Below are 14,200 nucleotides of genomic sequence, written 5' to 3'. Positions count from 1 at the left end.
TCACATTGGTAATGACAATGGGTGGCAGAGCCAGACTTCTGGCTCCAAAGTCCATGCTCTTAACCTTGGCTCATCCCATTGCTCTGGAAGTTCAGATCACAGGGTACCGGGGAAAGAGGAGAAACAAGAGTGGAGACTGCAGGGAAGCAAAGCTCAGGGCTCGATTATGTACCTCAAGTGCCATTTTAAAAGCTTGAAGTTGGTTTTTTGGTCATGAGATGCCATCACGGGTTTTTAAGCTAGAAAGGGTCACAATAGAAATTATATTATGATAGTGATTCAAGAACTCATGTTCAGGATGGAATGGAGGAGAAACAGGCTGAAGATTTCAACGGTGAGGTGGAAGAGGAAGAAAGAGGGAGATCATGTGTAGTTTAAAACAGGCCGGGCCCATGTGATCTGGTTCATGGTGCCTGGTATATAATAGGCATTCAATAAATATTGGTTAAATACGTGTTTCAAAATGTCTTAGTTGGCTTCCCCTGGAAGCAGATCCTGAGGTAGGGGTTCCAGTGAGAGTAATTTATTTAGCAGATGCAGGGAACGCCAGCAGAAGAGTGGGAAATGACACAGGGAAGGAAGGTAGCCAGTGAAGAGCCAGCTCCAATGGGGACAACTGGAGCTTAATCCTGTGGGGCAATTTTGGGAGGCAGTATAAAACACACACCTGAGAGTCATCCCTTGAGAAGAGTGAGGGAGTTAAGGTATTTATACACCCACTCAGTCAGTTAGTAGTTGAGGGTTGTTCTTGGAGAATGTTAATTTCCTGGCGCCAGAACAGCAGAGTGTGTGTGTGGTTGGGGAAGGGGAGTCAGGCACAGGGGTGCAGCTGGAAGTCACTGGGGCACACTGACCATCAGGCCTGTATGGATGGAGGTGCATAGAGTCTGCTATAAAACCACTCCTGGCCCAAAGCTGAAAGAGAGTAGAACCTGAATTGCGAGATATCATTTCTCCTAGAGAACTTTCCCAATGAGTTTCTTTTGATTTCCTCTCACTATGACATAGATATATTTTCCTTTCTTTAGCCGAGACTGTATTTTCAGTGGTGGGAAACTGGTGTTTCAGATCCTTGAACTTTATTACTTGGGTGAACCCTAGAAAACTTCACTACCCTGTATGAGTAGCTTCTGTAGAAGATTATGTCATTCAAAGTTGAAAGCTAGAAACTCTATCAGGCAGCATTTGTATCAGAGCTTGAGTAGAAAGAAGAGAGGGAAGAGAAGAGGAAGGGGAAGGGGGAGGAAGAGGGAAAAAAAAGAAAGACTTCTGCTAAAATGACCGTGGCAAGTCCAAAACTCAGCTCTTGTATCTGACTGTTTGCACAGAGCTTAGAATAGCGTCTAAAGTTTCTAAACCAAGAGACCCAGAAACTAACATGAGATATGTTTTCTGGCTAATCGGAAAGCGTTCATCTGGGAAGAAACACTTCTTCTCCCCATCCCACCTGCTCTCTTACTCTTCTCCCTCATCTTGGTATCCCTCTCACCTTCCCGCCCCACCAAGATCTTGTCTACCCAGGTTTTTCTGTTTTCCATGACAACTGCATTCTATGAAGGTAGGTTCTCCAATTTAAACAGATAAAAACGAATGATTCCAAAACTTATAGCACTACCATGTCTCCTCCTGGGGGAATCAAAGGAAATGAACCCACAGGGTCTGTTCAGTTGTACAAAAACTGTGGGTTTTTGTTTCAAAGCCTGCTCCAAGGGCTACCTCAGAGACTGGTGCCATGGCTGTGCGGCTATAGTGTGACTCTATCATTAAATTAAAATAATTTATTGAGTACCTCAGGATATATGATGCTGTCAATTCACTTTTCAAACTTTAAGACAACCTTGCAAATATAACTCTTGTATCCAATTTGTTTATCAGTGGCAGAAAGCAAGTGGCAAAACTGTTGAGTGGAGTTAGGTGGGAGCTTCAGAGACATCCAGAAGGGAGAATTGTCTTCTTGGCACTGCTCCTTTAGTCATCACATGCCCCTTTTGGCAAATTAAAATTTCCTGAAATAGTCTTATAAGGAATCAAAAATTATAGCCAACGTTTCAACAAACACAAGTGGATTTATTTTTTTATTTTATTTTATTTTACAGGGGAAGATTCTCTCTAAGCTAACACCTGTTGCCAACCTTCCTCCTTTTTTCTTCCTTTCTCCCCAAAGCCGCAATAAATAGTTGCATACAGGTACGAAGTCTTCTGGTTCTTCTTTGTGAGCCGCCACCACAGTATGGCTGCTGACAGATGAGGGGTGTAGTTCTGCACCCGGAAACTGAACCTTGGCTGCTGAAACGGAGCATGCAGAACTTTAACCACTAGGCCATCAGGGCTGGCTCCACAAGTGGATTTATTTAATAAGTTAATGCCAAAGTTAAATCTATCAAAACAGACAGTTTAAAATCACGTGAAGACCACAGTGCAAGTACTTTACCTTCGCCCACCTTCAAGATGTTCAAGTCACTTTCCAGACACTGCCTCATTTACTCTTTTATCCTCAGGAGAGGACAGTTCTGGCATGTTATGAATATTTCCTGTGCCTGGGTGGAATGGAAAAGTATGGCTGATGCTGGAAATTCTAGCTTTTTGGAAGGCACAGCAGGATTATCAAAACCCCAAGAATCATCAAACTAAGGTGATTGTGAAGACAAAGAAGACACAGGTGTCTTTGAGAGCAGACAGACAGCCTTGTGCAGAGCAGGGTATCAAACGAAGCTCATTAAGCCTGGCAAGGCTCAATAAAGAGAGCTTCAGACAGGGCACTGACTCACGGAAGGCAGCTCAAGTGTGGTCCAGGATGGCAGGTCCTCCCTGAGGCTGCAACCGCCAACGAGATGGTGATGGAAGGTGGGCGAGCTGTCTCTCAGTGTGTTCAAAGGCCTCTGGAGCAAAGCCACGGTGTTCTAGCCAGGTGTGCACAGAGAGCGTTGTTCTGATCCGCAGCCAGAACATGGTGTAGGCCTCAAAGACAACCTGTGACCAAGCAAGCCAAGCAGTATAAACAGATGAGTGAGTACCATCATCTCCCTAAATAAGTAAGGGCTCTACCACTGGTATTTATTTATAGTTTAATTCCACCAGCTAGCAAAACATAAAGAAATAGAGGGGACAATAAAGAAGAGAGGTTAAGAATCAGACTGCTGAGTCTAAATCCAGGCGATGTCACTTACCACCATTATAATCCTGGGCTAGTAACCATTCCAGGCCTCAGTTTCCTCACCTGTAGGACCATGATTTTACAGGATTCTCAGGAGAATTAAATTAAGATAATAGGTGCAAAGAATTTAGTACAATACCTCTCGGTAAATGGGAACTATTGTCACAGCAGTAATAAGTCATACCTACGTAGGAGCAAAACTGATGTGGAAAATTAAAATCTATATAGTAGGGAGATGTGGGGGGGAGGGTAGTGGTGGTAAATGAAAATTATTATATTAGCTCTAATTAGGCAAATATAGTTATGTTGGGCATTATAATGAGCTCTGAGCTTCCTGGAATCTAAGGAAAAAGGGAGTCATTAAGGCCAAGTTAGGGCTAGCCTGGTGGCGCAGTGGTTAAGTTCACAAGTTCCACTTCTCGGTGGCCCAGGGTTCACCGGTTTGGATCCCGGGTGCAGACATGGCACCTCTTGGCAAAAGCCATGCTGTGATAGGCGTCCCACATATAAAGTAGAGGAAGATGGACACGGATATCAGCTCAGAGCCAGTCTTCCTCAGCAAAAAGAGGATTGACAGCAGTTAGCTCAGGGCTAATCTTCCTAAAAAAAAAAAAAGGCCAAGTTATTCTTATTGCAATACTAAATACAAAATTGATATGTAATTCATTCTCAATAAACTTGTGTGGAATGCAAGAATAACACCACTCCTTGCCCTGCCCCATTATGCTTCTCTCACTTCCCTGCTCCCAAGAGAACTACTTTAATTAATCTCTTTCAGGAGTGTTGCCACCTCAAGCTCTGTTTCTGGGGACCTGACCTAAGATACCTCTGGGACAAGGAACCCTGGAACTCACCAATGCTGGTTAAGCTTTGATCATTTTTGCCACAATTTCTTTGAGATCCCCCAGAATGAAAATTAGATAAGGATATGTAGAAATATGTAGCATCACAATTTATGATAGTGCAAATAAAGCATCATTTAAGGCCTAGATAAGAGAACCAAACTTTAAAATTTCATTTTCTCAGGATAAGTTTTATTTGCTTCGTGTGTATCTTCAGTAAACTCCATGAGGGCAGAAACACTCTCATATACTTTTCCCCAATCTTCTTGTGTGCATTCACATGGAATAGCTTGACCATCTGAATTTTAAGTACTCCACTTGTATGGCAGATCTGGGGACGAAGCAGAGGCAAAACTTTTCTAAGCATGATTGTAATGGGAGGTATTTCCAGTTGCCTTCTCTGTAACAACCACCATGACCACTGTGAGTTTATGTGTCCTGTGATGTCTCTTTAACTCTGCAAGGCTCTTGCTTGGGAAATAACAAATGTCTGACTAGTTGAGTGAGAGATACAATTGGAAGTCACTTTCAGAAGAAGATAATTAGATAAAACCGCCATTAGGCTACGAGCTAAGGAAGTTACTGGCCTTTTGAAGGAAATCAATCTTTTAGCATTTGAATGATTAAATATTGGGGAGATTTTGCCCAGTAAATGATGCCTATTTGGCCAGAAGAGAAATTTGGTGGTCTCAAAATGAGTATGTGATTCCATATTCACTTTATTCTTCAAATCTTTATTGAAGGTTCTCATACATTGCTAGCAGAAATAGAAATTGGTAAAATCTTATGGAGAATAATTTAGAAAATTCTATCAAAATTGCACAATTCGATATGCATATTGAGCCTAGAAATTTCAATTTTAATAATATATCCCAGGATTTGGCTCCATGGCCTAGTGGTTAAGTTCGGCGAGCTCCGCTTTGACAGCCTGGGTTCAGTTTCCAGGCTAAGAGATGTTAGCTCAAGGTGAATCTTCTCCAAGCAAAAGAGAAAGACTGGCAACAGATGTTAGCTCGGGGAGAATCTTCCTTAGCAAAAAAAAAAAAAAAGTATCTTATTGGTGACTTCACACGCGCAGACAGGTAGTCTACACAAGATTGGTTATAACAGGAAAATATAGGAAATGACCCAAATGTTCATCAGTGAGAAACTGATTAACTATATTTATACAAAGAAATACAGTGCAGCTATTAAAAGAAAGGATGAAAAAGCTCTCAATGAATCAATACAGATGGACTTTTAAGACAGTCTAAACTTCAGAAAAGCAAGGTAAAGAACTGTATGTAGAGCCGGCCGCCATTTATACAGGGAAAACTAACAAGGAATGGATATCTTATTTGCATATACATGCGTCAGAAATCTCTGGAAATAAGAAACTAATAACAATCATTTCCTTATTTCGGGGTAGGGAGGGAAGTGCGCAGAAGGGCACAGTGGTGGAAGGAAGACTTCTCTGCAATGCTTTCGATATGTTGGATTTTTGAACCATGTTTAATGTCTTTCCATGTAAAGACTTAAATAAAGAAATGTAATTTAAGGTAATCTTTAAAAATACTTCTTATGGGTGCTGGCCTGGCCGAGTGGTTAAGTTCGCACGCTCCACTTCTGCAGCCCAGGGTTTCACCAGTTCACAATTTATGACAGTGCAAATAAAGCACCCACATGCCACAACTAGAAGGACCACGACTGAAATATGCAACTATGTACTGGGGGGCTTTTTGGAGAAGAAGGAAAAAAAAGAAGAAGATTGGCAACAGACGTTAGCTCAGGGCCAATCTTACAAAAAAACGTTATGTGTAGAGGGCTTTGGTCAACATACAGCTCTGCTTTCTAGGAGTTTGCAACCCAGGTGATGAGATAAAAGACAAGGAATAATCATAACATAGTGGTAAAAATGCCATCTCACTGATATCCCACATTTCGTCAAATCTAAAACACTATTAATTTTAAGTCAGCAGTATATGATATACCACTAGGAAGAGAAAGAATGTGGCCAATTAAATTAAAAATGTTTCCTTTCATTTAGAATTTTCATTTTATACTTAATGAAAGATCTCTTTTAGATACTGATGTATGCATTGATTTTTATCATATATCAGTCTTGCATGACATATGATACTGTACAAGAAAAACTAAAGTGAAACAAATTAAAGAATGCCTCAAACTTTTTCTTATACAGTCTGACTCTCCTGAATCTTTTTCACACAGTACTGTCTTCTGTGCTATCAAAAGCTTTGGTAATATATCATTTTTTGAAAGAGTTTTCCATTAATGTTTCCAAATTTTTCTTCCAAGCTGCTGAAACCTTATCTGTAGATTTTGATGAACATATCCAGGCAAACACAACTGTGTCATGACTACTACACAGCCAATTGCAACATGATTCCAAATTCCAGAGGCATTGAAATGTGGAAAAAAATGTGCTTCTTATAATTGTTTGAATGTGGGAGATGAGCAATTTTCAGACGGAAGAGATCCCAGGGGGTCACAGAAGATTCCTAGATGAGGCAGAAGTGAGGCTGGATTTTAAAGAATGAGAGGAATTTTGGAGACAGAAATGAGCAGGATGAATGAGTCATGTAAGACAAATAGCCTGAAAAGGAAGTAGAAATTGCATTTGGGGAGGGAAAGAAGACCATGCGGCCTGGAGGGAAGGGCTTGTGAAAGGAAGCAATGGAGGTAAGTATAGATAGGGGAGACTGGGACCCAACTGAAGTACCCTGAATGGTAAGCTAAGAGGGTCAGACTCTATCCTATGGGGAAACAGGGAGCAGATATACAGCTGGAGATGTGACACTAGCGTTTGGAACAGCCATTCAAACTGGAGATTTGGAGGAGATGAAATTAGCCAGGGACAAGTCCAGAAACTTAACCATGCTAAAGAGTGGCAGGAACAAACAAACATGGCATCAAAAGAAAACAGAATAAAACAGAGAGAGAATCTTGGGTCATCAAATTTTCAAGCTAGTGATACTGAGCAATGGGCTTGCTCTGCTCACTGCAATGTGAGCCAAATAATCACAAGCTGGGGATCGAGAAAAGAAGTTTTAATTCGATTAGCCGGCATAATTGGGAGGATGGCAGACAAATGTCTCAAAAAAAACATTTTCAAAAATTCCAGAATTTTGAGGCAGTTATATAGGGAAAATGGGTAGCGAGGAGGGGGCCCAGGGATGTTGGTCACCAGGCATGACCGGCTCCTGGCATCACATTGTTTGTTTCTTCTGTCAGCTGTGATGGACACCTTGTAGGTGTGTTTCCTCCCTGTGGTCAGCCTGTTCCTGGAGAGGAACTCATAGAACATACGAGTTTTAATTTATCAAGCTTTAGAGGAGTACATGCGTAAGTGGAGGCCATAAATCAGGAGAGCATGTGAATTATTTTAGAGTACATGCACAGCAGCCAGTAGTCACACAGAGGAGGGGCTGGGGTCTTTTAGCATAACAAGATGGCCTCACTTTTGTTCATGACTACAGATCTTCTAGTTCACGTTTTCCATCTTAGAGATAAAGAAAGAGAATTTCAGAGGAGGTACTTTATAGCTTGCAAGTGGCAGAGCAACGACTAAAAACTGGATGTCATGATTTCCTGAGCCGTGTTCTTCTGAAGAGTGCATCACAGCAAATAGCAGAGGAAATCGTTTCAAGGAGGCAGGAGTCAATAAAGTCAAATGACAGAGAGCAGTGAAGAATAAGCCTAAGGAGGCCATTGATTTGACCATTACAGATTCTTGATGACCTTCGAATGTCTACTTTTGGGCGTGGTCTGGGTAGCACCAGGATTGTGAAAGGGGGATGTTTTGCAATTAGAGGTACCATCAAGAAAAAGCTTACTATTTTTCAATGTTGTCTTTCAAAGGGCTCTCAGTACACTTCACAAAGGACTCTCTACATTTGATATTATTATTTCCTGGAACTCCTTCAAAATTAGGGGATATAATGTCTCTTGGGCAAGACAAAAATTTATTTACAGGTGGCAGCCACACAGTTTTTCAAATCTAGGCTTTAAACTCTTCTATAAAGAAACCATTGTTTTCTCACAAATAGAAATAGACTACAAAAAAATAACCAACAATAGTCTTGCCTGAGGGTTTCCATACTGAATCTCTATGAACTCTGATTCTCTGCATAGGCGATTATCAAATATTGCTTTCCCGTACATCTGCAATACTAAACAGTATGTTTAGGCACGTGAAGTGGGCTTCTCTTAGGTGAACAAGAAATCACATCTACCACAAGACTTATCTTGTTGACTTGGCGACTACAGGCACGGTAGTAAGCCACTTAATATCTTGGGGTGACACTTTTATCTTAGGGACAACCACACTAACAATTGAGGAAACTCAAATTAAAGCAATGAGATGCATTTAATATTGGCAAATGTGTATTTGATTGGCAAAAATGTAAAATATTAATAATATCCAGATAATCGGGACTCTGATGGTGGTGTAATTATTAGTTATTTTTGATGGAAGTTTATTAGTATCTATTAAAACTAAAATTGAGCACTCCCTGTGACTTAGCAGTTTCCCTTCTCAGTATCTACCTACAGACTAATTTACACACATACACAGGGAGGATTGTTCAAGGATAGTGGCAGTGCATTTGTTTATAATGGTTAAAAATCAGAAACAACCTATATGTCCATAAATTGGAGAGTGACTGAATACATATATAAAAATATCAATAGACCTACAAGACATTCTGTTGAATTTTAAAAAGCAAGTTGCGGATAGATACGTTTAGTATGTCATTTATGTAAATATACACTAAAGAACACTCTAAAGTTTCTGTGGACATATGTGTATGTACATTTTTGTGTGTGTGTGTGCATGCACGTGTGTGAAAGGACATGCTCCAAAACTGATTAACAGAGCTTACCAGGCAGAAGGTGAGACCCAGCACGAGGATTGGGAGTTAGGAGTGGGAGAGGAAGGATTAAAATTTTAGCTTTATCTTTAATGGTTGATTTTTTAAAAAGGAGAATGTATTTATGTATAGCTTGTGAAATTTAAATTATTTTTTAAGAAGAGGATAGCTTTATAAGTGCTGTCAAAATCTCTGATTTACTTGGGAAATTACAAATTTGGTGGCTTTACGGAGGTATGGTCTTGGATTAAAATGAACATTAAAAACATTTTTTCTACATTTGCATGTACATGGCACTGTCTGTCACTGAGTTTGTTTGAAATGATAAAGACTTTAAAAATAATTTTATATTAAAAATAAAGGTAAAAACAAAAAGTAAAAAAAAAATACAAAACAAACATAAGGTTCCTTTTAACCCTCACATACTTTTGAGTCTATAAGATATATATTACTTCAACTAAGATCTTCAGTATTGATATCTAAAGGAACAAATTGTCTTACAGTTAAAAACAACAGACTAGTGCATTTGCCTAGTTTCCAAGACCCTAATGATACAAATGCTGAGTGTAGCTTTAGGCATCTTTCATCAATGCCAAGCCTTCAGAATGAGAAAGAACGTGACTCATTGCCAGATAGATTTGCCAAGTCCCAATTTGCATGCACAATTCAGCTCATTTGCACTTCTATCTTGATCCTGAGTGTTGCTCTATTAAGAAATAATAGAACAATGACATTGTTCTTTGGTTGGAGAGAGCTATGACTTTGTTTACTATCATCCTTAGGGACAAAAATATCCAGAAATACATTTAAATTCCCATTTCCTATTGGATTGAACACTCTCCTATGGTGACCTCCTGGGAGGTACATTCTCAAAGACAGGATTTCCTCAGTGGGATAAGCCATGAATGCCAAAGTATTATTCTATCTCAATAATTTGGTCAAATAAGCATTTATAGCTAAGGGGATATAGTTCAGTCCTGGTTTCGTGAATGAAGTTTTTCTAGTACTCATTTCCATGAGGGATTGAGAAATCACCCAATGGATCGCCTATCAATAAAATGTAGAATAGATTCCTACTGTCTGAGGTTTAGAGTCAAGCACTGAGGAGAGGTTGTGTTCTGGAACCTCTGATATTTGTATCAAGGAATTATGAAACTCAGGAAAGGAGTTGATATGAACCATTGCCAACAGATTGCTAATGAGTGAGATGGCAGTAGACATCTGCTGTTTTCGTCTGCCCAGACTCCGTTGCTTTCTTCTGGTAGTAGCATCCTGATTTCCTTTGTGGAAACATCTCCCACTCTCAGTTCATGAGGTTCAGTTGGACTATTCCCACCATCTGGCTCTAGGAGTAGGTGTATGACTCAAATCTGGCCATCAGAGAATTCAATGCCGCTGGTCATGGTAACTGATTCATAGGTGGGCACTTGCAGCAAGCCAGGCTAATGAGAATCCAAGAAGTTTAGCTGGCACTGCTGGGGAAAAGGTGCATACACTAGTAGAATTAAATTCTGGAGCTCAGGTAGCCTGTCTACAGAGAGTTCCTGCCTTGAAATAAAGCCAACATTGAGAAGAGCAGGGCCAAGGGATGGTGACAGTGTCCTGACGACCTCTTTGAAAGTTGAAGTCAGCACTATGCATTGAACTTCTTACTTATATGGGTCATTTGCATTTTGTTTGTAATTTCAGTGGGGTTTTGGTCACTGGCAAGCAAAAGAATTTTGACCGATAACACTAGTGATACAGTGTGTTTAATATATTGTTAAGCAAGCCTATCCAGAGGTTGCCCTTCTGCTCTGCTTATTGCAGTCAGAATTTGTTTCAAAGATCAGTTAAAATATTGTCTTATCCTTACAGTCCTCTGGAATCCACTAAACCTTAGTGAATCCTTCCTCATTTGAATTCCTGAGCACTTGTTCACATGTAATGCACCTCTTTATCTCAGTGCTTTGTGTAGATTATGGTCTCAAAAATGTTTGTTGGTGATACATATAGAGGGCTGCATCACCTATGATCCACTTTTGTTGTTCCATCTCAACTATCTCCAACGCACGCCCAACACATACACATACCCCCAACAAAACGAATATATACCATGTACATGTCCCCCAATCAAACATGTACACACATGTACATATACCACAAACATATTCATATATACCATGTACACATATCCTCAACCAAACATGTACACATCATGTACATAACCCCAAACACACATGTATATACCATGTACACAACCTGCAAACATGTATACACGTGTGCATATACCTCAAACATACACATATATGCCATATACACATACACCCAAACATATATTCCCAACATACGTGTGTATACCATGTGCACACATCCCCAACCAAACACACACATACCATGTACATCTATCCCCAAACATACATGTACACTGAATTCACTGATGCAAAGTGAGCTCCTTCTTGTGTATTGCCTTGAAGAGCCTATTTGGGAGAGGACAATTCTAGCAGCTGAATTCCTTGGAATTCAGTAATGGCTGGACTACAGCGATAGAATTGTTTGGTTTCTCCACCCTCATCCCAACTGAAATGAAAAGGAGTGATAAGGGAGAGAGCCATGTTGAGGAGAAAGGAGAGTCTGAACGAGTCATACCCAACCAACCTGAGGGCCTGTGCTACTAACCAGCTCCAGAGTAAAAGCAGTGAAACGAATTTCTGCTGCATCATAAGTACATGTTAGAGCAAACACACAGATTCACCCAGGCACAGGCCCTGAAATCAATTATATAGGACTTGTAAGGAGCAGGATCTGGGCAGGTGAGAATTTTAACAGCAATGCAAAATATGACTCAGGCCTTGGCTCTCCCTCTCAGGCATTTCCAACTCTCTGACCTGGGTTTCATCATCACCCTCATGCTGGGTAGCATGGAAAAGGCCTCCGAGGAGCTAGGAGTGTTTCTCTGCCCTTTCTTCCAGCTTCTCTGGGTGAGTGGGGTGAAAAGTTATATAAGGCAATGTCTACCAAAGAGAAAGATGGGTTTAAAAAAAGTTTTAAAGAAAACAGTCAACAAGTGGGAACACTCAGGGTCCAGAAGTCACTCGGAGGACAGTGTTTCACTAGCTACTGCCATCACAATGAGTATCAAAGGGACCTTTCTTTGTAGAGTTTCACCAACAGTAGTAGAATAGCCAACCTTTACTGAGTGTGTCCGATGTGCCAGGCATCACACTGACCACTTTACACGTCTCCTCACTCAACGCTTTCCCAACCTATCAAAATTTTGATTTTACAGATGGGGAAACTGAGGCTTTTAAGTACCTGTTCTAACACTGAAATAGTCCTAGAGCTCAGGATCTTCTTCCTCTCTCCTTTTAATCCCTCCGTTATATTTATCTTTGCGAAATAAACGCTACTCCAAGAAACAACTTTTTTCTTTTCTTAGCAGGAAACCTTAGAGAAGACACACCATAAAATTACAAAAATCAAAGTTCCTCCTGGTTCCTAAAGACCGCAAGTGCCCAACATGTAAATAAACAAAGGCTTTCAGTTACTGTGACAGAGCAGCCTGAATTCCTGGCTCCAGGGCGTGTCCACCATGGCTCTCTGGTTCCTTTTGCATGGAACTTGCTCTGAGTAGCCTATTGTTTCCACTGATAACTTTTATATTAAAACCTATGAGGGTGTGAGGCAGGCCATCAGATATAAAGAATTGAGCTCTCAGAAGCTGTGTATTTGGAAGAAATAGAACCAAAGGAATGCCACAGACCTTCAAATGACAGAAGCGACCCTGAGGTCCATGGCTCCAATAAGGCTGCACATAGCACCTTTCCACAAGAACGGAGTCAAATGGGGGGCCCATTCGTTCTGCCTAGATATATGGACGTTTAGTCCCCAAGATTTCAGTTTTGGTTTTTGCTTTTAATTTTGTTTTTCTTACACTATCTCTACTTTAAGTTCTGCAGAAGAGAACTTTCCTTTCTTTTCTCTTCCAGAAAAGGGAACTTTCCTTCACCCTAACTGCACTTACAGACCTTGTGATCCAGTTCAGCAATAAGCCACTTAGAAAGGCTGTGGGAGCTGGAAGCTCCAGGCTTCCAGCATCTTCAGAAAGGCAGCTCAGGCAGCCGGGATCATCTCTCCCCCTAACTTCCCTCCCCCACTGAGTCCCAGTAGCTTATAATAGGAATCAGGGCTGACTAGACTGACAGGGACACAGAAATGGGCACTTGCCTTACCCTGTTGGGGCTTGTCAGGGAACTCCTGCTGCCTGTTGAGCACGCTCAGCAAGCCAGGCCATGCACGACTGTCCCACAGCTCTCTGCTGGAACTTTGCTACAAGCAGATTGCATTCGCGAGCACTCGAGCATAGCGGCACGGTTACAGCAGCACATCGTCTCATTAGTCTCAGCACCAAGCTTGAGAACTCCAAGCCACCAGAAGAAGTCCTCCTATTCCCAAGCTTCTGTTAGCAGCTCCTGATTCCCATGTCTCATGGTCCTTAACCTAAGTGACTGGAGATTTCAGAAAGAGTAAAGGCAACAGGAACAGGTGTTCCTGAAGCATAGTTTCTTTCCTTTTCTGCAGAAATAAGAAAGTGATCACCGGGGATGAGGTGCCTTAAGGCACACATGAGGTTTTTTCCTGAACTTCCACCTAATCACTTGCCTACCAAGGAGGTAAGACCATCACATTTTAATTTTCAAGGAAATGTTTATTCTCAGCTTGTGGTTCTTCCTGCTTGACTAGGCATCCACATTTTTCTCTCTCCAAGAAAGTGGTGACACAAATCTGCCCTCTAGTGGTCAATGAGAGGAATTTAAAGGGTCAAAAAAAGAAGTCAGGGTCTGGCCCAGTGTTATAGTGGCTAAATTCTGTGCTCACTTCAGTGGCCTGGGATGTGTCTGTTCAGATGCCCTGCATGGATGTACACACTGCTCATTAAGTCGTGCTGTGGTGGCATCCCACATACAAAATAGAGGAAGATTGGAAACAGATGTTAGCTCAGGGCCAAGCTTCCTCGCCAAAAAAAAAAAAGAAAAGAAAAAGAAAAGAAGTCATCCCTCAGAGAAATGAATGATTGAGACTTTACTGCATTTCCCAAAACTGACCACCAGATTGAGATTTTACCAGTACTGCTCAGACTAAATATGCAGACCATGTCTGCCAAAAGTTGACTTGTTACTTGAAAAATGTAACTGCTTGTGGAAGAATAAAGAAGTGACATCAAGAAGTGGGAAACTGGTCTGAGTCGGCTGTGCATGGCACTGAAGAACCCTGTGACTTTAGATTACTTGATCTTTACCTATCTCATGTCTCAAATTGGGATAATAGTATCTATATCATGAGAGTGTGATGAGAAT

At 41.0% G+C, this 14,200-nt stretch overlaps 1 long non-coding RNA gene across 1 annotated transcript; it reads right to left on the bottom strand.

Moving 5' to 3' along the window:
• Positions 1 to 2,067: 2,067 nt before the first annotated feature.
• On the bottom strand, positions 2,068 to 13,595 carry LOC139041365 (uncharacterized). Its single transcript, XR_011496376.1, has 4 exons — positions 13,076 to 13,595; positions 2,769 to 4,327; positions 2,432 to 2,537; positions 2,068 to 2,286 (listed from the first exon to the last, which is right to left on the bottom strand). It is a non-coding gene; the product is annotated as an uncharacterized lncRNA (long non-coding RNA).
• Between the last annotated feature and the right edge of the window lie 605 nt (positions 13,596 to 14,200).

The sequence above is a fragment of the Equus asinus genome, chromosome 21, assembly GCF_041296235.1.
Source record: "Equus asinus isolate D_3611 breed Donkey chromosome 21, EquAss-T2T_v2, whole genome shotgun sequence".
NCBI lineage: Eukaryota > Metazoa > Chordata > Mammalia > Perissodactyla > Equidae > Equus > Equus asinus.
The sequence above is the reverse complement of the archived record's forward strand: the minus strand, read 5'-3'. Positions and strand labels throughout refer to the sequence as shown.